Here is a 14,744-nt window from a genome sequence, read left to right on the forward strand (position 1 = left end):
TCAACTTTGAGAGTAGCCATGTTTTCGTTCCTGGTTCTCAGACAAAGGTTATGTGAGGACGTCACAGATTATAGGCTTTGAGGCTGCAGTCTACACAAATATATTCAGTAAATATTTTTTTAAAAGAGGAAGCAGCCTATGATGCTTGAAAGATTTCTTGAAAAATGTTCATGTTTGTGTTTTGTGGGTAAGAATTAAGAAAAACAACAGTTGAAAAAGGAATAATTTGACATGGAGTTCACATTTAAAATAATTATTAACATATGGGACATTTGAAAGAAATTGGAATGAAATGTTTATCAAATCTGTCACAGTCTCATGGGAATGGAAGAGATGATTTTTTATGGTTTTTTTTCGTTTGAGTATTTTTAATATTAAGATTTGTTATTATTTACTGGAAATTCTTCAGGGAGTTAGAATTAAGTCTGATATGAATTAAGAATTTAAATTGACCTCAGAAAATTTCTACATTTGAAGATATAACCAGAAATTGTGATTTTGTGTGTTTGCCTGATGTAAGAATATCTGAACCTTATTATGCCCATTTACTATTTTAGATATCCTTCCTGTCCCAAACTAAGCACTTTGGACTTCCAGTTGTAAAATATATTAATAAAAAATCTGTTTTGAGGATTAACATACAGACCCCCCAAAATACTATTCCCCATTAAACTATTCATCACACCTAAATACAAATCAGTCTCTTCTGAGGATAATTAACATCATTAAAATATGTTTCATTTTGCAGCATAGGTTCTTGAATTATTTCAGTTATCAGTAAGATGTAACAGTCTTGCGTCCTAAAAGTATTACGGTACATTACCATGACCCTCCATGTCAACCAACTGCAGACTTTGTCCTTAAAATTAGTTTTGGACACATTCGAGTGAGTCAGGAGTGTGTATTTTTAAGTTAGCCAATTATCTGCCGTGATGTTGATGCTGGCTACACAGTGTCCTTGTTCGCAAAAAAATGATTGGGTCCTCCAGGGTGAATAATTTCGCATCCAAATTTGGAGATGAACCAAAGATGTCAGGATTGTGTCGTTGATGGGTGAACGGCTTTGTTTTGATAGAAAATGGAAGAAAAGCCTGGGTCATCATGACATTTAAGTAAAGTAGAGTTTTTTGTCCATATCAGCATTAATTGCACCCAAGGTGATGCACGTTTTTAGGCTAATTTACAGCTACACTTTACAGACGTTCTTACACAGCTGAGCATGTTTTTGGAGGAGTTAGAATAATGTCTTGTGATGGGTAATTGTGTTTATAGAATCGTCTTGTCAAAATTTAATTGCACATGCATTGTTAAAGCCAGGGCTAAATGGATGCTGTCACCAAAAGTTTGTAGCTCCCAAGTCAAGTAGCTGAAAACGTCTTGGCATTTAAATGTCAAATTGCATAATTAGTGGTATGCAAGCTCTACTGATTCTTTTGTAATTATATTATATATGTGCCATTTCTCAAGTTCATGAGAATAAACTTTCTTCTCCAAAATCTTTACCCTGCTGTTACTACATAATGTGATCTAAAAAGAATGGTTGACATGTACAGATAAGGATTTAGAAGCTGGAAATGATAGAGAGATTCTGGAGGATGAAAAAATAAAACATGTTATGTGGGGGAAACGTGTAGGGAACAGTGTCATGTTACTTGCAACCATTGATGTAGGGTTAGGATTAGTTCCGTGCCATGACTGGAATTTATATGTACACACATATTTTTTTTTTTTGCTAAACGCCTAAACAAGTCTAGATCAAACTAAACCAAGTCTAGTTTCCTTAATTCCAAAACATTGTATGAAAGCAGCAAAAGATGAAAGGTTTTTGAAGAAAATTTATATTTTTATTTTAAAGAAATGTTTTCATTGACTAAGTGTTAGTCTTGGTTAGGATGTCTTCAGAGCCTGCTGTGCTCTGACTGTGATGGTGACAGGGATGCTGAAGCAGACACAGGAAAGGTGATTTGTGTCAGTGATTTGTTGGGTTATAAGTACAAACATTTTTTGTTTTAAGATCGAGAATTAGATCAACTATTTGGCTCCTATTCAATCAGTCAATACTTGTGTTGTAGAAGAGACATCTGGACTGTTTCTTCTGAATAGATATGTTACTTAATGCCGCACGTGGCAATATTTCAGCAATATGATGGTGGTCAGCAAACAATGGAGTCTGGACAAGACAAACCAGTGATCGGTACAATGAGTAATGTCTCATACCATTGGGGTACAGTAACCTGGGAACCATGAAGATCCGGGGTAGAATAGGTCTTCAGCAACCCATGCTTGCCGTAAAAGGTGACTATGCTTGTCGAAAGAGGCGACTAGCGGGATCAGGTGGTCAGGCTCCCTGACTTGGCTGATGCATGTTATCGTATCCCAATTGCATGGATCGATGCTCATGATGTCAATCACTGGGTTGTCAGGTCCAGACTCGATTATGTACAGACTGCTGTCATATAGCTGGAATATTGCTGAGTGCGGCGTTCAACAACAAACAAACAAACAATGACACAGAATCAACCACATATGACCATCCGATCCATTCAGTCATCTTTCGACAATTATAAATGCCTAGGGACCTGTTCCCCCCGAATCCCAAACAGCACTTTTTATCAGAAGAAGAATTATTGGTGGTAAGAATATGGTCACCACTTATAAAAATCAGGAGTCATCAATAAACTAAGGGAGATATGAATTTAACAATTTATATTTCAGATATCAATTTCGCATTAAACTGAATTCAAGAAATGTAGCATTTGATTCAAGTATATGTACATATAAGAAAATATTACCAAGGCTGATTATGATAATCCTATTGAACCTAGAATTGTAACAACTCAGCATTCTTTAACTCCTAATGATGCATAGTTAATGAACAGAAATAGGAAATGGATAAGACATTAAAGATATTGAAGCATCTTTGTATTATTTTTGGCAGTAAGCAAGTTCGAGATGAATGTTTAAGTGCTGAAATCATATCTGATAAAAGCATTTTAACTGACCTATTTCAAGTAATTAATGAAACAGAAATAGAAAATATTTTAAAAGAACTCCATTATAATAATGTAAAGGACGTATTGTGTATAGCGGCGATGCAAGATAGGAATGTTATGTGTAGTTAAATCTGAGCTAAGCCGTCCTATCAGACACTCAGCTTTTCCCATGAAGAAGACTCTCATGTTGACAAACAAGATTTCTCCAGCGGAGAACGGCCATACTTAAAGCCGAGTATCTAAATGGAGGCAGCTCCTTCAAATCTGTGTCATCTTAAACCATCATGGAAAAAAAATCTAACCAATCAATAAAATATCGTGGATTACACAGCAGTAATGATGTTAGATTTGTGCTGAGTGTCATGCTGGAAATTGCCCACGGAACAGCAAGATTAAAGGATGCTTTGCAGTGGAGTGCGCTCAGGGAGATTTGACTGCACAAGATTTGCTGCAGTTGGGACTGAGGCTCTCTCACGACTGACTTCAGAAACTGCGATGGTTGGAGTTGTATAAGCCTCCATTGATTGGGGCAATTATGCCTTCAGTAGAGACTTGTCACTGAACTTCAAACTCAGAACACTTGCATCATGTTATGCTGAAGGAAGCTTTGTCTTTCCCGAAAAAAGAAAGAAAAAAACACCAAAAAACCCCATAAAATATGCATTGTCATTGCAATCGACATTTGTTTTATACATTGTCAAAGAATGAAGTATGGAATTTATTAAGACTAGGAAATTCAGTTTAAGACAATTGTTAGCTCACCTGGCCTCATTTGTTTGTTTATGTCATTCTAATACATGTGATTACTGAACTGTTTGATGACTTCACCATGTGACCTTGAAATCATAACCTGTTTGTTTTTTCCTGCTGTTATATCTATATGTCTGTTAACCAACTTCAATTAATCAAATTGAGCTACACCTTCGCGAACACCTGGTGTCATCACTATTTGATGGTGATTCATTAACACATGCTCCTGATATTGTTAGAATCGTATAGTCGACTGGTTTTAGCACAGATTTCAATGGAAAGGGTTTTGTCGCTTTTATTTACGTCCCTTGGTTGTTGTTTCTCCACAGGAACAAGTTGTGTGTATTATTCATGTGAAGGTTTTTTGTTTTTTAAAGCAGTTATACTGAACCCCCATGAAAATCATGGTTAATATTTATCTTCAGCAACCCATGCTTGTCATAAAAGGGTGGTGGGATAGCCTAGAGGTTAAAGCGTTCGCATTCGCGTTAACGCCGAAGACCCAGGTTCAATTTCCCACATGTGAAGCCCATTTCCAGTGTCCCCCACCGTGATTTTGCTGGATTATTGCAAAAACTCCCTCACTCACATGTTGTAAAAGGTGGCTATCATGATCGCGTGGTCAAGCTTGCCGACCTGGTTGATTCATGTCATCGTATCCCATTTGCGTAGATTGATGCTCATGATGTCAGTCACTGGCTTGTCTATCCCCATGACAAGGTGTCAGAAAAGGAGACATCTCTGTCGAGGTGGTGGCTGATATCCCCATAGACTTGGTGCTAGTAAAAGAGACACCTTTGCCTGGGGCTGAGAAGTAGCAGTGGCAGCAGCAGAAGGGCTTGTAGTGTGAGAAGCTGCCTCCCTTGTTGTGTGAGTTATTGAGCTCTCCCCTCCTGCCTCCCTGCCACCAGCCTCCAGATACAGCATCCATTATTAATACCCCTTTGGTCCCATTTGTCTAGATGCGCTTACAATTAGTACTGGCCTTTTCCCTGATCACATTTCGCATGTTTGAGTAAAACTGGCAAATTTTGTGGCAGATTCTTATCAAGACATCATCTGATGAAGTCTGAGAATTTTCAAAAAGAATTGATGGTTCTATTTGGTCTGACATGTCTAGTTAATGGAAGCCTGCTTTACTTAATTAAACAACTGTAGGGTGAGAAACTGCACTGATGAGAGATAGCATGATAAGAGTGGATGCTTGAAATGCTGGTACATACTGACCAAGATTAGATTAGTGTTAGAAAATTAAAATCCTACAGTTGTGTTCCTGGGGCACTCCTCATCCATGAAGGGGCGGTCGGGTAGCCTAGTGGTTAAAGCGTTCGCTCGTCACGCCGAAGACCCGGTTTCGATTCCCGACATGGGTACAATGTGTGAAGCCCATTTCTTGTGTCCTCGCCGTGATATTGCTGGAATATTGCTAAAAGCGGCGTAAAGTCAAACACACTCACTCACTCACTCATCCATGAAGGAACTAGTTTTGACAGTTGTGTCATGTGAGAAGAAACAGTTGCCAGTGATCATTATGAATACATTATGTGAAGAAATATTGGTTGCCAGATAAACTGAAGCTATTTTGTAGAGCTCAATATGCGTCAAGGGAAACATGAACTTAGTATCTGTTCTATTGAGGTATGTGCATATGTTAATTTACATTAGAGGGGAGGGGTGGGATAGCATAGTGGTTAGATTTGCCCATCGTGCTGAAGGCCTGGGTTTGATGCCCAACATGGGTACTATGTGTGAAGCGTATTTCTTGGTGTTCCATTGCTTGAATATTGTGAACAGAGGCATCATGCAATACTCTTTCACATTTCCAATTGGAATGGCTTTGTAGATACAACTGTCACAAGGTAACATTTATTTCCCTCCCACTTCAAATGTTCTTATGAATATCAAGTTTTTCGAGAGGTTGTGTTCTTTTCATAGATCCATCAAGAGTCATCTTGACCACCTGTTTCTATTACATTAATGTGGTTTCATTCAAACATCTTTATAAAATGTGAAACTGTTAATCAAACTCGTGGGGGTAGTGATTGGGGTGTGGTAGTTTAAATACATTATATGTCTGGGCCCTGTTCCGCAAAGCGATCGTAACACTTTGGCGGTTATAGATCTATATTAATGTATTGGTGTTACGATTGTCTTAGTGCTAAGATAGCATTGTTGGACTTCCCTGGTCTGTAATCCTTCACAGAAATTCCATCAACAAGCAAAAGGTCACCATGGCGCTGTGGTAAAAGCCTAGTGTTTAAGTTCATGGATTTCTCCGGACCCTTACCCCATGTAAAACAGACCACCATCATATCACCAAACTTACCCCCACAAACTCTACTGTCAGCATTAATCAAGTAAGTTGATACTGAAGGACCCAACTACTTTACCCACATTGTCAGTTCATACCTGCGGCTAAAAATACAACCCTAGACACCTTGCACCTGGTCCAGAACCAGGGATGACAGTTTGAACAAATGGAGGAAATGTCTCGTTGAAGAGGCTTGCTTTTGAAGAGGCTCGTATGTCGTTCTTGCTGGGGTTCCTGCAACTGTGGCAGTTCCCAAGGTATTCATTACTTATGGAGGTAAGGGGAAAGGAGGGTCTTTAATGTTTGGTAATCAATGTGGAAATCCAGGGAGGATCTTTTCAGTCACGAGGGTAATAGGATTTGACATGCTGCTGCTCCTCCCTGCCAGTCTTATCAATTGTTTCAACACAGCGGGTTTGCCTCCATACAAAATGAACATAAACTTGATAAAATATTGTCAAGGTTTGACATGGAAGAATTGCCGCTTGACTAATTGACAAATCATTATTTGCCCTTTTTGCTGCTAGGGCTGAAAACTCTACATCAAAGCTACGAGATAATTTTACAGGTCATTAACCTCTTTCGCCAATCAGGGACTAATTGTGTCCGTTGGGACTCGGGATATTGTGTGGATATTGCCAAATGCAGCATAAAACTCACTCACTCACTCACTCACTCACTCACGAGGGCTTGCTATGGATTATGAATAGAGAAGCTCAAAATGAAAACTATGAGGTTTAAGTTGGGCATAATGCCGCTTTAAAATATTATTTCAGTTTCAGTAACTCATTCATCTGTACAGAAATGTTAAAAAAAGGTAGATACGTTGAACTCAAAGATATCTTTGTTATTCTGAAAGATGCAAATTCTTCATTTTAAAAGTCAATGAGTGTCCATTACAAAGATTGCCCCACCTCTGCGGTGGAAATGTGTCCAACAGAGTGGGACTAGTTGTCCTGACCATCTGTTGATCTTAGTGTAGGGCTGAAGCCACTGGAGATGGTCATGGCCAACTAGGCTTCTGGTAATCAGCTCCCTCCACTGGACCAATAGCTTGGGGCAAGATGAGATGAAATTTCAGACTTCTCTTGTTGGTTGTCAGATTATCGGCTTTGTTTCGGAATTGTTGAGGGAATTGGGGTCATGTCTGGATTGGTCACTTCAAGTATTAGTACCAGCAACTGTTCAGTCCTAAAATCTTGACTGGGGAATATCTGCATTTAATTCAATCAAGCCAAGTCTAGAGAGTGAAAATTAACTAGCCAGAAATATCCCACAGCAAATCAGCATGAGAAAGAAAGATATTTGTTTCAGATCAATTTTGTTGTCTGATAAAAAAAATTTGACTGAGTTTGTAAATCCAGTAGCACTTCATTGAGAGATTTAATTAGTTTATGTTACTGATCAGAACTGATTTGAATATAAGGTCATGACCTAAGTATCCATGACAGGTGCTTCCTTGACAACAGTGTAAAAATCTTTATCGAAAGGTCACTATGACAGTATGATAAAGGAGTTGTTATCCAAATGTTTTGGCGACTTTGTAATCGTCAACTTCTAAGAAATGTCAATCAAATGTTTGCTGGTCCTTAGCAGTTAATTTGTAAAGTAAATTTGAAATTAGAAAATTTTACTTGAGGCCTGGTATAAAGATGCCATGCAGCCATTGGCAGATGAAGGGGTTCCTTGGATAAGATTGTTAATGTTTCTTGTGGAGTCTTTTGCATCGTGTTACCAATGTTGCTGATGTATGACAAATGTGGGGAAAAAAGAATGAGCTTGTCTTTGAACATTGTCTTCTCCATGTTGATTGGATGCACAACCACTACCCTACCCTTATTATTTCTCAAAACTATTTTTGCACTTACTCCATGTAACATTTCCAAGTTCAGAGTAAAAGTTATTCAATTTGTCAAATGTATTCAAGCATGATATTCAAAGGCATGATCCACTGACTTGACGGTACTTGGAATAAACACGATAAGGCTCATAGCGCTGTGTCGATGATGTGAAAAACAAAAGACATCAGACCACATTTGATGCTTGAAAGGAGAGGAAAATTCCTACTTGTCAAGCTAACTGTAGGTTGCTTTTTTGTAGGAGAGTGAGTCATCTGGTTGGAACACCAGCTCTCCCTTTCTATAACCCAGCTTTTCTGATGATAGGTTGGACGCCAGACAGTCACCTCCTGACCACCCACTTTTTTCAGAAGCCACCAGTTCATGGCTGATCCTTGCAAGCCTCTACTTCTCTATGCTTGTATCATTATGATAATGGTGCGATGCTAGGAGAGAGTTTTTTTCAGTCCTCTCGCTGAAGATCTATTGATCGATTCTAGGGCGAACATGGAACTATTTTCAGAGCACTGGCCCGTATCAAGGCACGATTCCGGGATTGGTAAGATGGAGGATAAGTTCTTGCAAAGCTTACCATCACTTTGCCTGCTCATTGTTTGATGAATAATTGAGAGGACCTGCACAAGAGCATTTGTGGCAAGACCTTTTGCGGCGTTGTTGTCCACCCTTTTGCCGACAGGCGATTGCAGCTTGCTTCCCGCTCCTCTTTTATCTGTGGGTCCAGTGACAACGTTTCCGCTTGACTGATATGTATCTGTCACAGTGTCATTAAGTGCACACATTCAATCTTTATGGCGGCTTTTATTTCATGGATGCAAATTTGGCAGTAATGAAGGAATACTTAGTTCCTGATAAGTTGGTTTTATTGTAGTCATTGGAAGATTGATGTTCACAGGCATTGTCATAACTTAAATTCATTGTCTGTTTAGTCAGAAAATCAAAAACGTTATGGCATCATAGACTTGTAATGAAACCAAATAAATTCCAAGAGCCTTTGTAAATGAGTTGGAATTTGCTCTAGATATGTTATTCTCTTTTATAATGATAGTGCTTAAGATGCAAAGAAAATAATATTCCAGGTTTTTATATTTAACACTGATCAATTTATGTTTTTATCTGCAATTTTCAGTGGTGAAGTTACTATTGTCTAAACAGTTATCTCCCCAAATATGCCCTATTAGCAGTGTTTATCTGTGCAAAAGTCTGTTGCCTAGCAACTCAAAAGAAAATTAAATTCCCAAATCAATCGTAAGTTGTGCAATTGTACCATGATCTAAGCTTGTCTGCAGTGACAACAATAATTGCCACCATTTTGCAGAGTGAGTTTTACAAATGAATATCGTCAGTGAATCTCATTCTGGAATATTTGTTGAAGACCAACTGGGGAGAAGGCATTATTCCATACAATTCAAAGAGGGAGGGATGCTTAGTCATCAGAATTTCTAAAAGACAATCAGCACCTCCCTTGTGTACTGTTTTGACTGTTGCCTTGCAGTAGAATTTGTTGCTGTATAATTTCTTTTTTAACAACCTGACATTATCAGTTGTTTTTTGGTATCAGAATATGTTTTTACATTTGTCATTTTCTGTGTGAAAATTGTTTCAGGTTTTATGTTAAATAATTCAAAATAACAAGCAAAATGTTTGACAACTTGTCAGTCCAAGCCTTTGTACATCTATTGATATTTACCTTGGTATATATTCATGTTATTCCAACCATTGGCACTTTAGTAGACATTATATTGATATCAACCCCACATAAACTGTCCAGACACAGAGAAGCTAACGTACCGGCGCCAAAATGGTACAAGATCTATAAGGAGAGGATTCTCATTTACAACAACAAGCAGTCAATATGATAAAGTGATTACATCAAATTAGAATGCTTGGGAGGGTGATTAAACAGTTGTTTCATATAGGTGAGAGAAGGTTAGAGCCAACATAAAACGGAGCCATAGGAATCTGGAGGCAAGGTTAACCAGGCAGATGATGGAGCGTGGTAATGACTTATCCATATTGGAGGTGGTGTAATTAAGGGGATAAACACTCATAAAGAATGCCTGGGTGGTATTAATCTGCTCACACCGCAATTGCCTTCTGGGCCTTGCTGAGCATGTGGTCATGTGGGAATGGTGTTCTGGTCATGATATGATGCTGCTGTGGTCATCTGGAGAACAGGCTTATTGGATACAAGACTGTCAACTTTCTTGAGGTGCTAACTAGACATGCTTGTCCTTTTCTAGTCTGTCATATAGACCCTGAAGCAAATATATCCAATACAGCCCATGCAAGTCTATAATGTTTGGCAAGTCTAGATTACTGCTGTATCATGAAAACAAAGCAAGTCTCTGGGCTCCTTAGTTATATTTTATAACTATATTTTAACAACTGGGTTTATTTTCTGTTAAATATGTTCATTTCAAAGACTAGATGTTAGTATAGTCCTTTTCAAGAGTGAGTGATAATGTCTGTTTACCTTGGAATATTACAGTTTTAGCACAGTCTTTGTAGTATTGGAATGAAGTGGACAAACTAGGAGTCTTTGTGCCAGGATTCCATGCCATTGGGTAACAGTCTGACACATTGTCAACCTGGTCACAGATTATTGTTGTTATTTCCTGGTGGTCACCGTCTTGGAGCTATTCTCACGACAGGCACTGTAACAACCTCATTCCTGTTGTATCCTTGTTGTATGATACATCTGTTCCAGAATTGCCTGAGGGACCTTGTTTATGTAATCAGTAAGAGCAGAATTTCTTGAAAATATTGATGTTATGTTGTCAGTGTGAAACCAAAGTCGGTGTTGAATATTTAATTCCACGCTCTTACATCTCTGTACGCATATAACATTTATCTCCCATCTTAAACATAACTCTCATTGCCTAGGGAGATATGAAGATTATTGAATGTCGGTTTATATTCAGCTGTGTGAACTATAACCATGCGTCTCTGCTACCTAACTGTCACGCCAGTGTTAAAATCTACATATCTTAAGACAAGGACCGTGTGGGGAACATATGGCTGACAATACCACACTGCATGTTTGTGTAAGGGATGTTTGAGAAGATTGTAATGATGTGTTTATTCTGATGAAAAAATAAGTCCCCTGCATCAGAAAACACCCACTCGTTTCTGCCTACATTTGTTATATGTAGATTCTTACTTCCAAAGGGGCGGTTGGGTAGCCTAGTGGTTAATTTGTTAGCTCGTCACGCTGAGACCTGGGTTCGATTCCCGACATGGGTACAATGTGTGAAGCCCATTTCTGGTGTCCCCTGCTGTGATATTGCTGGAATATTGCTAAAAGCGGCATAAAACAACTCACTGACTCTTACTTCAAAAATATTCTGATGATGTCGAATTTAAGGTCTTTGCACGTTGTTTAAAAGATTCGACAAGTACTGTTGAAGAAGGATAGCAGCATTATGTTTCAGCAGTTCCATTTGTTGTTTCATCCCGACAATTAACAGCAAAACTTCAAGATGCAACACAGCAAAGTATTCAGTAATTAGTACTGTCAATACTTTGTAAAATATCCAGCTTTTCTTGTGTCTTTGATTCTTCTCTTGGAGAACTGGTCCCTCGGTGCTATATTATGACATCAATAAAAGACAAAACTGCTGAGCTTCATGTTCTTCAGCTATTGGACACCTTCTGTAAGGTCTCATATGATTTTAGAACAACTTGAAAGAATTGATAATTCTATTAGCAACCATACAAGCCAAGAATGTCACTCACTGTCTCAATGAATTCATCATTTTATGATTTTATAACATAATAATGTATGTTCTTGTGCATATTGATTGTGTACATATTTTTGAACATTTGAAATTTGAACAATTAATTAGGTTAGAATCTCTTCATTATTGCTGATTCATGTGATGAACAGGCTTCTTCCACTGCATAGGGTAGTGTCCTTTCTTCCAATCAGTTGGGAAAAGAATATTGGCCATTAGAAGAAGATGTTTTTTGTAAACCTTTTAGTCTCCGATAATTTCTGTGCTCTGGTTTGTATGGAAATAAAGTCTTAATCGTTGATTCCATTAGAGACATTGTAATGACCGAGTTTGGGATCTGTGGCTAGTATCTGTTTCGCTTGGCCTACAAATTGTACAGATTTGAATCAATAATGTATGTGTGCTTGCATAAAGGAGGAATGTTGCAGCTCATCTCGAGCAACAAGAATTGTGGGATTGCGGTGTTCTATGTTTCCAGGAAGTGAGTGAAGGATTGGATTGGATGAAATTTGCTTCTCCTGTTCATCATAAGCGAGGTCAAAAGTTCAAGGGGAAAATTGTTATTTTATCATATTCATTATCTAAATTAATGAAACGATTTATTAGGAATTTGTTTCTTGAATATTATTCAGAGAGACGACCAGTGTTATTGTGATGAAGTTTTTGAAAAACGTACATTTACCATTTGATGGTTCATTTTGTAACTACATCTTTATAGCGAGGTGGCAATGCTTCTTGTGGCCATCAGTGGCCATTATGACAACTTTCCTACACAATACATACAAATTCAAAGCTTAATCTCTTATTTGTTTCACCAACACAAGAAACCATCAGTTATTTCATATGTTTTGAAACGTTTCATGTTTTAAGACTTCTTTGTTTCAGTTTTCTTTCAAATTTCTTGATGATTTACCCACTAACATATTTTACTCATAATTTCTATAATTTGTCTTTTGCATTTCTCAGTGTTGCTAAACAAGAATACCTTTGTGAGAGGAATAACTTCTAATAAGATAATAGGAATTATTATTTTTTATATCCTAGTTAATAACACAAGAACAATTAATTATATCTTAGAATCAGGATTCAATTTTGTAGTATAACTTGTTAAAAAATTAATAAAATATATTTTTATTTTTACATGAATACTATATGTTATGTCCTAGGTGACAAGTTGGCCCATCAGTCTCTCAGCAAGCTGTAGGAACTCCCCCTCCCTTGATGAAGGGGTTCATTCAGGGTCTCGTCCCCTACTAGTCACAGTACAGGCACACCAGTGTGTGCACTGATCACATGTTTTCTGGGTTATGAATATAGAATCTTTTTGTTGACTGTCGTAGCATGCTTGCACCACAGGGAGACCCTAATGTACATGACATTTGTTCAATAGAGGCATTCATCAACTCCCACTTCAGCTCTCAACTGCCAACACGAACCAGATGGGCGCCAAGTCAAACTTTACCTTTTTATTCACTTTATCCAAACTGATTTTTGACTGAGTTGTCAAAATCTGATAAGTGTTTAAAAATTGGATGAAAATTCTGTGTGAGGTTCTTGTGTGGCCCACATTGTTTTGTATTAGGAATGATGAATGAGTTAGGGGTTTAAACATCAGGTGAGTGGGACCTTTTCAGCATTGCGGAAGGCTGTGGAGTTATCCCACTGACAACCTTTAGACTACTACTGCTGGCTAATGGAGCCAGTGTTTGATGTGGAAGGGGAAACTACCGAAGGTCAGGGTGCAAGGGTAGCCCAGTGTTTGCTTGTTCAGTTGAATTAATTGAGTTTGATTTCTTCATGGGTACATTTTGTTTTGTTGATGTCTCCTGTGAAATTGCTGGAATGTTGCAGAGAGAGGTATGAAAGCTTACTCTCATTCAGTATTGTTTGAATCCATTTTTGTAAATATTTTGTCTGATTCAAAGCTGTTGAATGTTGTTTTTTGTTGATCATGGTCTCTAATACCATAACCGACACATTCTTTCATGTTAGTGAAAGTATTTATTCAAAGAAACTTCCAAAGTCAACCAAGCACAGATGACGAGAGGATCAAGTCTAAATCTGAAGTCTAAACTTTCTTCATCAAGTATCTTATTATTGGTTGAGAATGCTTGGCATAAATCCTCTCCCAGCCCAATGGAAGCTTCCATTCTGGACACAATATCCTCCCCTAAATGGAAGCTTAAAATTTACAGTGATGGTCCAAAAATCCTGGCTGAAATAGCAGATTAAGTTGGAGCAAGTTTTAGTGAAAGAATATTGACAGTTGGAGTCCGAGTTTGCTAGTGACACGTCCAGTAATTCCCCTCTCCTCAATGAAAGCACGGGACAGGAGATGACATGCACGATAAGAAGCCATGATTTCCGCCTCGCAGCCTCCCAACAGACAGGCCACTTAGAAGTATTTACGGCACCAGGGACAAGTTTTGTGGCGATTATATTTTCATAATCAATGTATCGCCTTGCCTTCCCCAGTAATCAGGCTATGGTTGTAGTTGGCTAGCATCGATGCCTAGGCATACCAAACAGTCTGGGCTATTGATTTTTAGCATTCCTATGAAACAGTGATAAGATGAGGGCAAAATAGATTCACATCGCTGTGTATCTAGCTGCCATGATAGACTGAATAATCTAGCTGCCTTGCTCAGGATTACCACCTCCATATTTATGCGACATTGGCACTTGGCAAAAGACAGGTTAGTATAGAAGACTATCATTGCTGTATGTATTTGCATCTAGTGCTTCTTGCGCTTTTCTCTTCCTCAACGATATATTCTGCTGCGAGACAAAAACTAGTTAATTATCGCTACCACAGGGATCCTGGAGCTCTGAGGCTGCAAGGGTATTTTTGCTTCCTTGTTGATTTCTTAAACGATGACATCATGGTTGAGGTGTCACAGTTTAGTTTATGACAAATGTATGTAACTGCATTTTTCCCAATGCTAGAACAGGGTTGATGTAATTTGTTGAAACTGCTGCAAAAAGCACTCAAGGAAGTTTTGTGGTTTCGTCGGCAAATTAGGTCAGATTGTGATGTTGGTGTTGAAAGTTATTAGATGATGTTGAAGATGTTTTCTTAGCTCATGGAGTAATCAAA

General features: G+C 38.2%; 1 protein-coding gene across 9 annotated transcripts in view; it reads left to right on the forward strand.

The window, feature by feature from the left end:
• Positions 1-14,744, forward strand: part of LOC139480537 (receptor-type tyrosine-protein phosphatase delta-like) — a 396,576-nt gene that overhangs the window by 109,180 nt on the left and 272,652 nt on the right. The window contains exon 1 of one of the 9 annotated variants that reach the window (XM_071263630.1): positions 14,105-14,343. The exons of the other annotated variants lie outside the window; for them this stretch is intronic. The gene's annotated coding sequence lies outside the window, so the exon portion shown is untranslated. Of the gene's footprint in view, positions 1-14,104; positions 14,344-14,744 lie in introns of those variants that run through there. 9 annotated transcript variants of the gene reach the window in all.

The sequence above is a fragment of the Haliotis cracherodii genome, unplaced genomic scaffold, assembly GCF_022045235.1.
Source record: "Haliotis cracherodii isolate W230 unplaced genomic scaffold, xgHalCrac1.p SCAF_4, whole genome shotgun sequence".
Taxonomy (NCBI): Eukaryota; Metazoa; Mollusca; class Gastropoda; order Lepetellida; family Haliotidae; genus Haliotis; species Haliotis cracherodii.